Source organism: Chrysochloris asiatica, unplaced genomic scaffold (genome assembly GCF_000296735.1).
Source record: "Chrysochloris asiatica unplaced genomic scaffold, ChrAsi1.0 scaffold00103, whole genome shotgun sequence".
NCBI classification, from domain to species: Eukaryota; Metazoa; Chordata; class Mammalia; order Afrosoricida; family Chrysochloridae; genus Chrysochloris; species Chrysochloris asiatica.
The window spans coordinates 3231655-3243996 of record NW_006408621.1 but is presented as its reverse complement, the minus strand read 5'-3'; the positions used below and the strand labels follow the sequence as shown (position 1 = coordinate 3243996).

Sequence of the window (12342 nt, the reverse complement as noted above, 5' to 3'; positions counted from 1 at the left end):
CATCGCAATGGTTTTGAAATAAAAATAAAAATTTAACCTTGGCCTGTTGTTAAGTGCCATTGAGTCGGTTCTACTCATAGTGACCCTATCTGACTCATAGTGACCCTAAGGACTGACGGGTTCATTTGAACCACTGACTTTATGGTTAGCATTCTAGTGCTTCTCCTACCTACAGCACCACACCAGTCTCCAGTCTTGATCTACAGAACCCTATACAATTGATTTTACTTCAGCTCACATTCCTATCTCCCTTGTTCAAGAAGGTGCTATGTCTTTTCTTACTATGGTTTCCAACTGTGATTTCCTTTCTGCCCTAGGGCTAGTGTGCTCTAACTTGAATGCGCTTCCTTTAACCTGTAGGATCTTCTGTAGCTCTAATGTTATAATGTTGACAAGATCCCCAAGAATTAAGTTTATCCAGTACTGGGAGGCAAGATTATGTGGTAAATGAATTTCAGTGAATATTAGCTAATGAATTTTATGTCCCAAGATCTCTAGCGTCTACATTTCTCTTATTAACATTGCCGTTACCATAGACCAAATTTTCATGGAAAGGTTCAAATGAGTCTGCATGATATGGTACCAATATATAGAAAGGTGAGTTAAAAAGAACAAATCCATTTTTAATCTTCTTCTAATTAATTCACATACTGCAGCTAGAGTTGTAAGAACTCTTGTTGGCATGGTCCCTCTTCAGGGATGTCTTGGGGGTAGCAGGTTGGCATAACAAAAAGAGCTCAGTGGAGGGGAAGAACTAGTTTTACAGGCTTGTTGTTGTTGTCATGTGCTGTGGAGTCGGTTCCGACTCATAGCGACCCTGTACAGAGTTTCCAAGGCTGTAAATCTTTACGGGAGCAGAAAGCCTCATCTTTCTCCTGCGGAATAGCTGGTAATTTCAAACTGCTGACCCTGAGATTAGCAGCCCGACTTGTAACCATGAGTCTACCAGAGGTTAGGAACTTTAAAATAAGAATGCAGCCATCAAGGAAATAGGGGACGTTTTTGGGGAAAAGGGAGAAGCTAATTTTAAATGAGAATGCTCCCAGTAAGGACTAGTAAGCGGCCTTGGGAAGACAATGTGTCCTCATAATACTCAGTAGAAGAGAAGCTGGAGGAGTGGCTTTTTCAAGACAGGGGAATAAAACTGTTTGCAGGCCTCATGTCTACCCATGTCTACTGGGTTAGACACCCGATTTTGCAAAATTGAATAAAGAAAACCTCTCTTTCACTAAAATGAGTACAGATTTGATTACTTGAGTGTTTGTGGGTATGGACAATGTTTCTCATAGAGTGATCTTTTCAACAGTCAATTCCAAATATGTGATACCTCTTCATACCCCCATCTTTAAAAGTCTTACTTGGCATTTCCTTATTCTTAAGATCAAGATACAAAAAACATGGTCTGCAAAGCCCTGCATGATGCTCCCTATGATAGAATTAAAGTGGGGACAAATTCTACCTAGTCCTATTTGCATTTGAAAAGACATACAGAACAACCCAGAACTGCTGGAAGAACAGAAGACTCTTATTAAAAGAAAGACCTGCAGAACAAAGCAGACTGTTTGGCTTTTTGAGTTTCAAGCAAGCTAACAAGGCAAGAAAAGTCAGCCCATCAGGGAAAACCTTCTTCTAGAACTGAACGTTAAAGGGAACCTGTGAGTAGTCTAGTATGTTCGTTGGTGACCACCTGGCTCTACTTGTGAGTGGAAGTGGGGGAAATGCAGCAAAGAAGGCACAGTCTGAGTTTGGACACGTTCCATTGGCACCTGTTGACCTTGAGATAAAACAGACACGAGGAAGGGCTGACTGAGCTGAAGTGCAGGGAACTGTGTGTGAACTCCCAAACTTGTGGCTGGTACCCATTTGACCTAGCTTGGATGACTAAGGTTGAGCTGACCAGAGCCCGATCAGATGACGATAAAGAGGTTTGATACTGTGAGAAAGTGTAAATTACTACAATTGGACGAACTAGACTTTTGCAGTGTCTCAAAATTCCAACTGGAATGGAAAAGTCTCCATATATCAAGTAAGATGCTTGTTTCCTCAGTGTACTAGGTTGATGCTGTTATTGCTAAGTGCCATTGAGTTAGTTCTGACCCATAGTGACCCTGTAAAGGGTTTCCAAAGAGCCACTGGTGATCTTGAATCTCTTGCAGTTCAAACTGACTTTGCAGTCCAGCATACTAACTCACAATACCACATTAGGGCTTCAAGTTATCACTGAGCAAATGGGTTGATAGGCATGGCAATTTAGACATTGTCTATCAAAAATGGGGGGTGGGCTATAAAGGCCTGAAGTGTCTGGCTTACAAGCTTCCATGGATGTGCTTAGTTTCAGAATGAGAGGGCTAAGGTAGAATCCCCACTGGACAGTGTTCCTCTTTCCCAGTTGAGTCTGGTGAAAGGGTGTGGGGATGATGCTAACCGGATTATATGAATCAATTTTGAGTAATTGTTAACACAATTAATTGTGGTCGTCACCACTGTAATTGTAGAAGATGTCTAACTAAAAGGGGGGAGTAGTTCATCTTTAATTTAAGGAACAGAGGGCCCCAGGAGCATCAAGAAGGAAGCAGATGAGTGGAACACGCGATCCCTACCTAGAAAAGTGGCGACAGCAGAGATGGTGGCTGAGGCAGTGGCATGGAGCGACAGAGCAGCTGTGGGTTCTAGGCCCATGGACTGAGTAAGGCTGTGTGCCTGTGGGCAGGAGGGTGACTGACAGAATGTGCCCTTTAGACCTTTAAATAAATATCTATTTTTTGTTTTGCATGTGTACATCAAATCTTTTTGCTTTGTTCACCTGTGAAATATAAGATGTGAATGGGGAACCACAGGGAGGAAGTAAGATCACTGTTGTTGCAGGGAGGGGATTTAATCATTGAGATGAAAGAAAGTGTATGATTTGTTGAATGTAAAGTTGATGATGTTGTGGTGAACCTTAATTTACAATAAAAAGTTAAACCAAAACAACCACCACAAATTCTTCCTAGTCCTCCCTTCAAGACGTGGGGAGGACGTCCCCTCTCCTTGAATCTGGACAAACTCTCTGGCTGCTCTGACTAGTAGGACATGACAGAGGGGGTGTGAGTCTGTGCCCAGTTCTTATGAAACAGGCAGCTCCCTCCTACTGTCTCTTGGGACCCTCTGTCTGGGAACCAGAGCCACCATGCTAGAAGTCCTGAGACTGCTTATGGACACTCTGATAATCTCAGCTGAGGCTAACTTCAAGCCATGCTTGTCAAAATGCCAGACATGTGACTAAAGTCATGTTGGACTCTCCCATCAAGCCTACCTGCCAGTTGAATACCACCAAGTAACCTTCATTTATGCCAAGGAAAACAAAGAACACCCACCTTAACCCTGTATGCATTCCTGATTCACAAACTTATGAGCTAGAATAATATGGTTGTGGTTTTAAGCCTCTACATTTCTGAAGAGGTTTTTACACAGCAAGAGAAAACCAAAGAATAATTTGGCTCCTGGAAGTCAGGTGTGACCATAATAAAAACAGAAACCACGTGGTATTTGATTTGCGACTCAGCAGAGGTTAACTGTGAGCAAGCTTTGAGGACACAAGTGTTGACACTGAGAGGACAGGAAGAGAACTGTCATCGAGGCTGGAGAAAAGGCAATTCTTGATGTCATTTCACCTAACGAACTCAGGGACTTTAGTATGGAGATTTCCAGTCACAATATCTAAATGCCACTTGGCTTTTAAAAATAGCTGCATCTGATAAAAAACAGATAAAGATAAGTTTAAAAAGAACTGTTCAGTTTTCATGCAAAAGCTTAAGGAAATAGAAAGAGCTAGACATTATTGGCTTGTTGTTGTTTGTTGTGAAGTGCCGTCGAGTCGGTTCCGACCCATAGCGACCCTGTACAGGGTTTCCAAGGAAAGACATTATTGGCTTAAAAACTAAAATAGTTATATTTCCCTAACCTCTTTTAAGGCAGAAGACTCAAGGTCAGCAATTGACTCAGCGTGAAGATCATCATAAGATGTGGCTTTTTCTCTGACTTCAGAAAGTGTCATGTTGTTGTTGTTAAGTACCATCATAGCGACCCTGTTATAGGGTTTCCGAGGAGCTGCTGGTGAGCTTGAACCACTGACCTCGTGGTTCAAACTGACTTTGCAGTCCAGTGCATTAGCTCACAGCGTCACACCAGGACTCTGTATGCCTCACAGAGCCTGTAAAATGACAAACGGGCTTCTAAGAATCAAAGATGTGATCTCACAGTACCCTGGCTCTGAGTACAAGCAGAAGAACGTTCTCCCTTAAAGAGATTTGTGGATTTATGTTTTGCATAGTAGAGTGAAACTTAGTAAGATTCATAGGAAGCCCACATAGATGTCCAGAGAATTATATGAGGTACACATAGTCAGTTTGGACAAAAATGGACAAATACAGTTCTAAGTGTAAGAAATAGGTTGAGAAGATCATGCCCCGTGAAAATTATTTATTATAGCAATAGGAAACTCAGAGGTATAACCCAGAGTCCAAAGAGTTTCCAGGAAGCAAGACTGGGCCACCAAACCAAGGAATTGGCAATGTGTGGATTTCAAAATTGCTGTGAATCAGTGATAGCTGTGTGCCTTCCATTCGTCCACTCTGAATGAGAGTGTTCAATGTGGCTCTCATCCCTGTGTCCTTGTTGTTGTTGTTAAGTGCCATAGGGTTTCTGAGGAGCAGCTGGTGAGTGTGAACTGCTGACCTTGCAGTTCAAACCGACTTTGGAGTCCAGTGCGTTAACCCACAGCACCATGCCAGGACTCCATCAATGTATACTGGTGGTGGTTATGTGCCATGGAGTTGGCTCCGACTCATAGCGACCCTGTATAGCGTTTCCAAGGCTGTAAATCTTTCCAGGAGCAGAAAGCCTCATCTTTCTCACCTAAACAGCTGGTAGTTTAGAACTGCTGACCTTGTGGTTCGCAGCCCGATTCGTAACCTCTACACTATGAGAGCTTGTAAAAATGTATTGCTTGTAGAATTCTACTTCATACATGCTAGCCAGGCAGATGAACAATGCCATTCAGGAGCCCTCAACAAGCCTGACCTCTAGATGAGTGTGGAGCAAAGTAAGCACTTTGCTGAGCCCTGCTTAATCTCCTGGCCCGTAAAATTATAGGTTATAACCAAATTTTTTAAAATTGTATTATTATTATTTTATTATTTAACATAGTAGTGACTTCACCAGATCATATTTTTTCAAGTGGCAAATGAGGCAAAGCATAACATTCTTCTCTGATTCCTAACGAGAACCTTGAAATTATCTGTCTTTTGGAGGATTCAATTTCTTACGACGTCTGTGATACAAACCATGAGGATACCACGGGTGCTTAGTAGCAAAGGACATTTTGCTAAGTTGCTCTATCATGGGTCCTTGCTCAAGGGGCTCATTCTTTACTTCTAGTCTGGTTTTTAGCACTTGATCATGTGTTTCTTCATTATTATGCACAGGATCTGGTGGAGGGATAGCTTTTGTGTGCTCATATGGAATGTCCACAGAAGGGTGGTAACATACTGTCGTCCTGCCGTCTGATGTCAAAGCAAGCTCTACTTTGCAATTATAGTCATCTGGAAGAGAAGAATATGTAGATTTATGACAAACACAATATAAAGCGCCGTTTTGAACTAGAAGCAAATGTTTCAAAGCAGTTCTGTTTGATAGAGCCCATTTTACTGCTGCCACTGCCATGGTGAATCAAGATGCTATCTGATGGTATAAAAAAAGATGCTGTGAAGAGAAGCTGCTTTTCAAATCTGCTGCTAGGCACACCTATTTCCAGCCCTTGACAGCTCCTTACGGTAAATCGGCCATCTTGTTTCAATCTGGCCCTGAGACTCCGCCTCCAAATGGTTGTTTTTCAAACTGCTAAGGAGCTCTGGTAGCGTAGTGGTTACGAATCGGGCTGCGAACCTTAAGGTCAGCGGTTCAAAACTACCAGCCGCTCCGCGGGAGAAAGATGAGGCTTTCTACTCCCGTAAAGATTTACACCCTCGGAAACCCTGTACAGGGTCGCTATGGGTCGGAACCGACTCGACGGCACTTAACAACAACAACAACAAGGAGCTCTGGTAGCGTAGTGGTTACGAATCGGGCTGCGAACCGGAAGGTCAGCAGTTCGAAACTACCAGCTGCTCCGCGGGAGAAAGATGAGGCAATCTGCTCCCGTAAAGATTTACAGTCTCGGAAACCCTATTCAGGGTCGCTATGGGTCGAAACTGACTCGACGGCACTTAACAACAACAACAACATAGTCTGTGGTACTTGGTTACATAGCGACAGAGAACTGAAATGGTCACATGTGCCTGCATTTTCTTTTCTCATGCTGTACCTCTTAACCTTCCTTCTCTGTGCTCCAGCCATACTGCCCTCTCATTTCTTTGAAGAATTCTATGTCTCATCCTCAACTTTCTTGGATCCTTCAACTCTCCGCTTACGTGGATTCTCTCAGTCCAGTTCGCCCAGAACGTCTAGATTGGTTCTTTATCACAGTAGATTCTTCCATAAGAACTGCATTTCTTTTTTCTTTCAGAGAATTTATCTCTGTAATTATCTGCTAAATGTCTGTCTCCACTCTAGACTGTAAACTCTGAGATTATAAACCGAGTCTCTTTTTGATCTTCATGGCTTTGCTTGAGTCTAGCCCAGTGTGTAGACATAGTAGGTGATGAATAAATATTTGTTAAACAGATGAATGAAATATTTGATGCAGTTGGTAAGGACTCCCATTTCCCCACAGCCTTTTATAACTGCCATGATTCGGTCTCTCTCACTGTGGAAATTTAGAATCAAAGCTGTCAGACTAGGGAAGACTCTAGCTTTATGCTAGGCCACTAGTTCAGCTTAGCTCTTGTCTGGGAAGACAGCTAAGCACTTGCTGAAGTTCCTTTTGGTAACCCCTGTGCAGGGGGACAGAGAAAGCATAAGGAAACTTCTGGGCATTTGTGTGTTGGTGCACAGGAATGTATAGAGCAAAACCCCAGTTCCTGTTCACATTAATGACTTTGGTAAGAATCAGGGAATCTTCTTGTGAGCCAGAGAAAAGTATGAGAGATTACATTGCTTCAATTATTTCTAAATTTAAGCTTGGAAACAATTTCTTACTAGATGTGAGACCTTTTCTACTGATCCCTTCAAGTAAACCTGTGTAAGAAGGAAGAAATGACGGCTACAGATACGAACCCTGACATCCAGGTAAAGATTCCAGACCCTTCCATACCATTGCTTCCAGAGTTGACTTTATACCTACTTCGTCCCATGGATGCATAAAATAGTTGATCCACTGGAAATTATCTTTCTTAATAGACAATATTAGTCTTCTAAATATGTCCTTTAATTTCCATTTCATCATTTAAGAAGTATTGTCTTCCACTCGGATGATTTATCTTAACGGTAGACTCCAAGTGTTGTTGTTGTTGTTGTGTGCCGTGGAGTCGGTTCCGACTCATAGCGACCCTGTACAGGGTTTCCGAGGCGATTTACGGGAGCAGAAAACCTCATCTTTCTCCAGCGGAACAGATGGTAGTTTCGAACTGCTGACCTTGCGGTTTGCAGCCCGCTTCGTAACCACTGCGCTACCAGAGCTCCTTAGTCTCCAAGTGTGTCAGTACTATTTAATTAGATGGTTCCACTTGAAGAAAGAACTGCCCCCTGCCCATCATATTCTTGCTCATTTTAAAGAGCAAGTAGTCGTATTCGACATCATTTTAGTTAAGTTCACACGCTCTGAGATGCTGCCATTTCCAGCTCTCTGAATTGTGCTCCCTCCCTGAGTGCACAATACTGCACTTGTCCCTTTCGAGCACGTAACAGATTAAAGAGCTGGGCAGGAGGCAGATGTAGGCACACCTTTGATCTCTCATCCTTGGGGGTTAAGAGAGGGCAGACACCTGGCGCTGCTGAGCTAGAAACAAAACACAGGCCTGGACTGGAATTACTCCTAAAGGGAGCCGCAGGCCCAGCCGCAAATGCAGCTGGCTATACTGAATGGCCACCAGAGAAAGAGAGCTCCGTGGGCAAAGAACGTAACAAAAAATCCTGCAATGTTATTCGGACTGGCTGGGTTGTTGATTAGAACCACTGTTTCTGAGGTAGAAGACAGGAAATATGAGGCAGCTGTATTAAGAAAAAATGAAAAGTAAATATTTTGCTAGTTATTTTTGCAAAATTCCAGCTGTGCATAAATGCTGAATGGTAAATTTGAGGGCAGTGTGGAAGCTTTCAAAGAAAAAAAAAAATTTTTTTTTTTCCCCTTTAGCAAAAGAACTGTTTTCATTAGAGATTTCACCTTTGTACCAGAATGCTGTGAACGTCCTCAGACCGGGGAAGAGACTTCTGTGAAACTACACTGCCCCCTGCTGTTGATAGGCTATTGTTACGCTATCCCGTATAAGCCAAAAGAAAGCTAGTCAACAATGCAAAGACAGATGTCATATCGGAGACCGCTAAATGTATCATAATCCATGGGATCAGAGAACACATTTTTAAACCTCAACTATAGACAGGCATGGTTTGTCAAATTTGAAATTAAAGTCTTTCGTAAGCTTTCCTTTCTCAACCTCAAGAGAATTTCCGGAGATTTTCAAGTAGCTCTTAAAATAAATATTTTGATCAGATTCTAATCTGCAAGCTTTAAATAAACAAACGGTCATGTGAGTGGTTATCCAACACCTACTATTCTTTAAGAACCAATTTAAATGGCTTCTCTGCTGTAAAAACGCTCCCGGCTTCTCAGCATTTTGTGGCATGGATTGGTGGTACATGCCACTCAGAGTTTGTTTATCTCTCTAATGAAAGTGAGGATTGTTACTTGGTTTGCCTTTGAACACAACCAGCTAGCATGCTGCGTGGCAGATAGTATGTGTCTAATAAAACTTTATTGTTTGCTGATTGCATATAATGTCATTCACAAAAGGATCTATAGCAGCTGAAAGTTAAGATGCCAACAGCCCTGGAGGCAGCAGATCAGAAGTCCTTGGATGGTACTCGGGGAGTTCTTGAACCCTCCTGAAAACTGTATAGGCACACATGCCCAATTTTTGTAGGAAATGGTTGGAATAAACTAAAATTAGAACATATTTAGTTCTAATGATAGAATTGGTAAAGCTATTCAAATTTTATCTTCCATCTCTCTCCAAAATGAGCCTCTTCTCCTGAGAAATAAAAAAAATACATACTTATTATAATCAATTAAAGTACCCATTTCTTTTGGGCAGACATGTCTAGGAATATGTAAAGCTTATGACTAGGGAAGAAAGAATTCTTCATGGGGGTTATCTGCGAAGAACAAAGGTGGGAGGATGTTGGCATGATGACCACCTGTGGCTTTTACCTACTCTTCTCCTCATTACTCCCAGGTAGGCGCTGAATTCACAGAAGTTGTAAAGCTGTTAAGGAATGTTCCAGATAGGGTTTAGGTCTTTAGAAGTAGCTGGACATTTTGACCCAGGATATCCTTAGCTTAAGCAGCTGTAAGTCCTCAATAAATCAGAACTAGAATATTCCCTGTAATGTTTGACTTGTGAATTTTCATACAGTACCTGCAAACAATACCAGACAAATACAAATGTTATAAAGATGTGTGTTCAGCAAGAATATTCACTATATTGTACAATCCTAATCTTTAAGAGGAATCCTGGTGTGGTGCCATAGGATCAACACTGGACTGAGAAATATAACGTCAGCAGTTCAAACCCACCAGCAGCTCCTCAGAAACCACATACAGGGTTGCTATGAATTGGAACCGACTAGAAGGCACTTAACAACAACAATAATCTTTAAGAGGGAGCACAGTGACTTTGTAGGCTAAGTACTGGACTGCTAACCACAGGTCAGTTTTGGAACCTCAGGAGAAAGATTTACAGCCTCAGAAACCCTAGACAGGGTTGCTATGAGGGGGAACTGATTGGATGGCACATAACAACTACAATCTTTAAGAGAAGACAATGCAGATACTTTTCTAGATACTTTTATTTCACTGTGTTTTAAAAATTGTGCATATAAAAGTTTTTATCGTTGGGCTACGATAATCAAAGTGAGATCATTTTAACGAATGCCTGCCTTTGGAAGTGTACCCAGGGATGGTATTTTTGTTTGTTTGTTTAAATGTTAACAGGATTGGAGGCAGCAGATCATAAGTCCTTGGATGGTACTCGGGGAGTTCTTGAATTCTCCTGAAACTGTATAGGCACACATGTCCAATTTTTGTAGGAAATGTTTTGAATAAACTAAAACTAGAACATATTTCATTTTTAGACAACTTACGCAACACGGTTGTCGTTTCCCCCTTTAAAAAAAAAAATGCTTCCGTGTCAAGTAAATCAAGGTCAAAAATAAATGAAGAGTTCAAGGTGACATCAATCCCTTTTGTCCAAGTCCTAGTGTTGTTTGGCTGAAGAGCAGCAGCCAGTTAGGATGATTTGCTGTTGTTGTTAAGTGCCATCAAGTCAATTCCTACCCACAGTGACCCTGTGTAGGGTTTCCAAGGAGCAGCTGGTGAGCTTGAACCACTGACCTTGCAGTTCAAATGACTTTGCAGTCTGACACATTTGCCCACAGTGCCACACACCAGGACTCCAGTTAGGATGTTGTTGTTGCTGGTAAGTTCCGTCAAGTTGGTTCCGACCCATAGCGACCCTATATAGGGTTTCCAAGGAGCAGCTGATGAGCTTGAACCACAGCCCTTGCAATTCAAAAGACTTTGCAGTCTGACACATTAACACACAATGCCATACCAAGACTCCATTTAGGATGGTTGTTATTGTTAAGTGCCGTCGAGTGGGTTCCGACCCATAGCGACCCTGCACAGGGTTTCCGAGGCTGTAAATCTTTACGGGAACAGAAAGCCTCATCTTTCTCCCGTGGAGCAGCTGGTAGTTTCGAACTGCTGACCTTGAGGTTCACAGCCTGATTCGTAACCACTACGCTATCAGAGCTCCTTATTAGGATGATAGGTAGGTCCAAATAATTGCCAAATTTGTTAGCATTTTTCCATTTCTAAAACATCCTTAAAGAAAATTATACATGGAGTCACATCATCCTCATGGTAGATGTGAGCAATTATTCCATATGGATTCATGTTTTCACCAACAAAGAACTGATAGCTTTTTTAAATTAGGAAGGATGCGCTTGATTTGCTCTGTAGCCCCGGTCAAAACAGAGTGTACTCTTTCTGGTCTTTGTGTTTCAGTTTGCTTTTGATTGATTTCATGTAATCTTTGGTGTGCATCTCTTAGGCTTCTTTTGTGAAGTTGGTTTCGTGATGGTTCCTGGCAATACCAGCGCTGTGATTACTGTGATTTCCGGTTCCTTTACCTTTGGGGCCTTCAGCTGAGGCATTTCCACCAGTGAAATGTTACCCTCTGTCCTACTGACCATCTTCCCCTCCACTTCCAGGCACAACCTGTCTGCGATCTCCCAGATCTTGTAAAGGTTGGAGACCATCTCATAATGGCTGATGAAATCCTGGCAGATAATTATGCTGGCTGCTGCGGGGAGACCTTGGCGGCGCTAGTTTATCAGGAGCACGGCACATCCTGGAGCCCGGAGCCTGGGGCTCAGAGTGAGAACAGCACTTGGGAGCAGAGGGGAGTGTGCTGAAATCCTAAGAACGCCATTTTTTTAAATGAAGGAGAGGCATATTTAGAAAAATGGAGCAGGTGGATAATGGAGCGATCAATGGTGTTAATAACCAGTGAAAATGGTGCAAAGTTATATATCCTATGCAAAATATTATTTTCAAAGAGGTGGCAAGACTAGAAAACTAGACCCTCTAATGTTATTTTAAGGAATCCTGGTTGCACAGTGGGTTAAATGTTGGGCTTATAACTGAAAAGTTGACGGTTCAAACCCATCAGCTGCTTCAGTGGAGAAAGATTTGGCTGCTTGCTTCTGCAGATTTACAGTCTTAGAAATCCTAGGGAACAGTTCTCCCTGTCCTTTAGGGTCACTGCAAATCAGGATTGACTCCACGGTAGTTATTTTGAAAGATCATCAATGGGCCAGTGGTGTTGGCAGAGCACCCACTGCTTACTTACGTTCCAGGGTTTTCTAAGTAAGTCTGGTACCTAAGAATTCCTTGACAGCTGTTTCTCCTGTTCCTTCCCCAAGTTCTTTTTTTGGGTAGTTGTTGACTAAACTCTTGTAAATATTTTGATGAAGAAATAAATTCATTTTAGAGGTTTTTATTTTTCACTTGGTAACTTAGGCTGGATTCTCCAGAGAAGCAAAACCAATGATGCTCATATGTGTGGATGTTGTTGGTGTTGTTGTTGTTAAGTGCCGTCGAGTCGGTTCCGACCCATAGCGACCCTGTATAGGGTTTCCGAGGAG

The 12342-nt window shown here is 42.2% G+C and overlaps 1 protein-coding gene and 2 pseudogenes across 7 annotated transcripts in view; all 3 read right to left on the bottom strand.

Moving 5' to 3' along the window:
* The window catches only part of DLGAP1 (discs, large (Drosophila) homolog-associated protein 1), a 461019-nt gene that overhangs the window by 175617 nt on the left and 273060 nt on the right, over positions 1 to 12342 (bottom strand). The gene's annotated exons all lie outside the window — the stretch shown is intronic.
* LOC102835345 lies at positions 5275 to 5703 on the bottom strand (annotated as a pseudogene).
* LOC102835713 lies at positions 10991 to 11484 on the bottom strand (annotated as a pseudogene).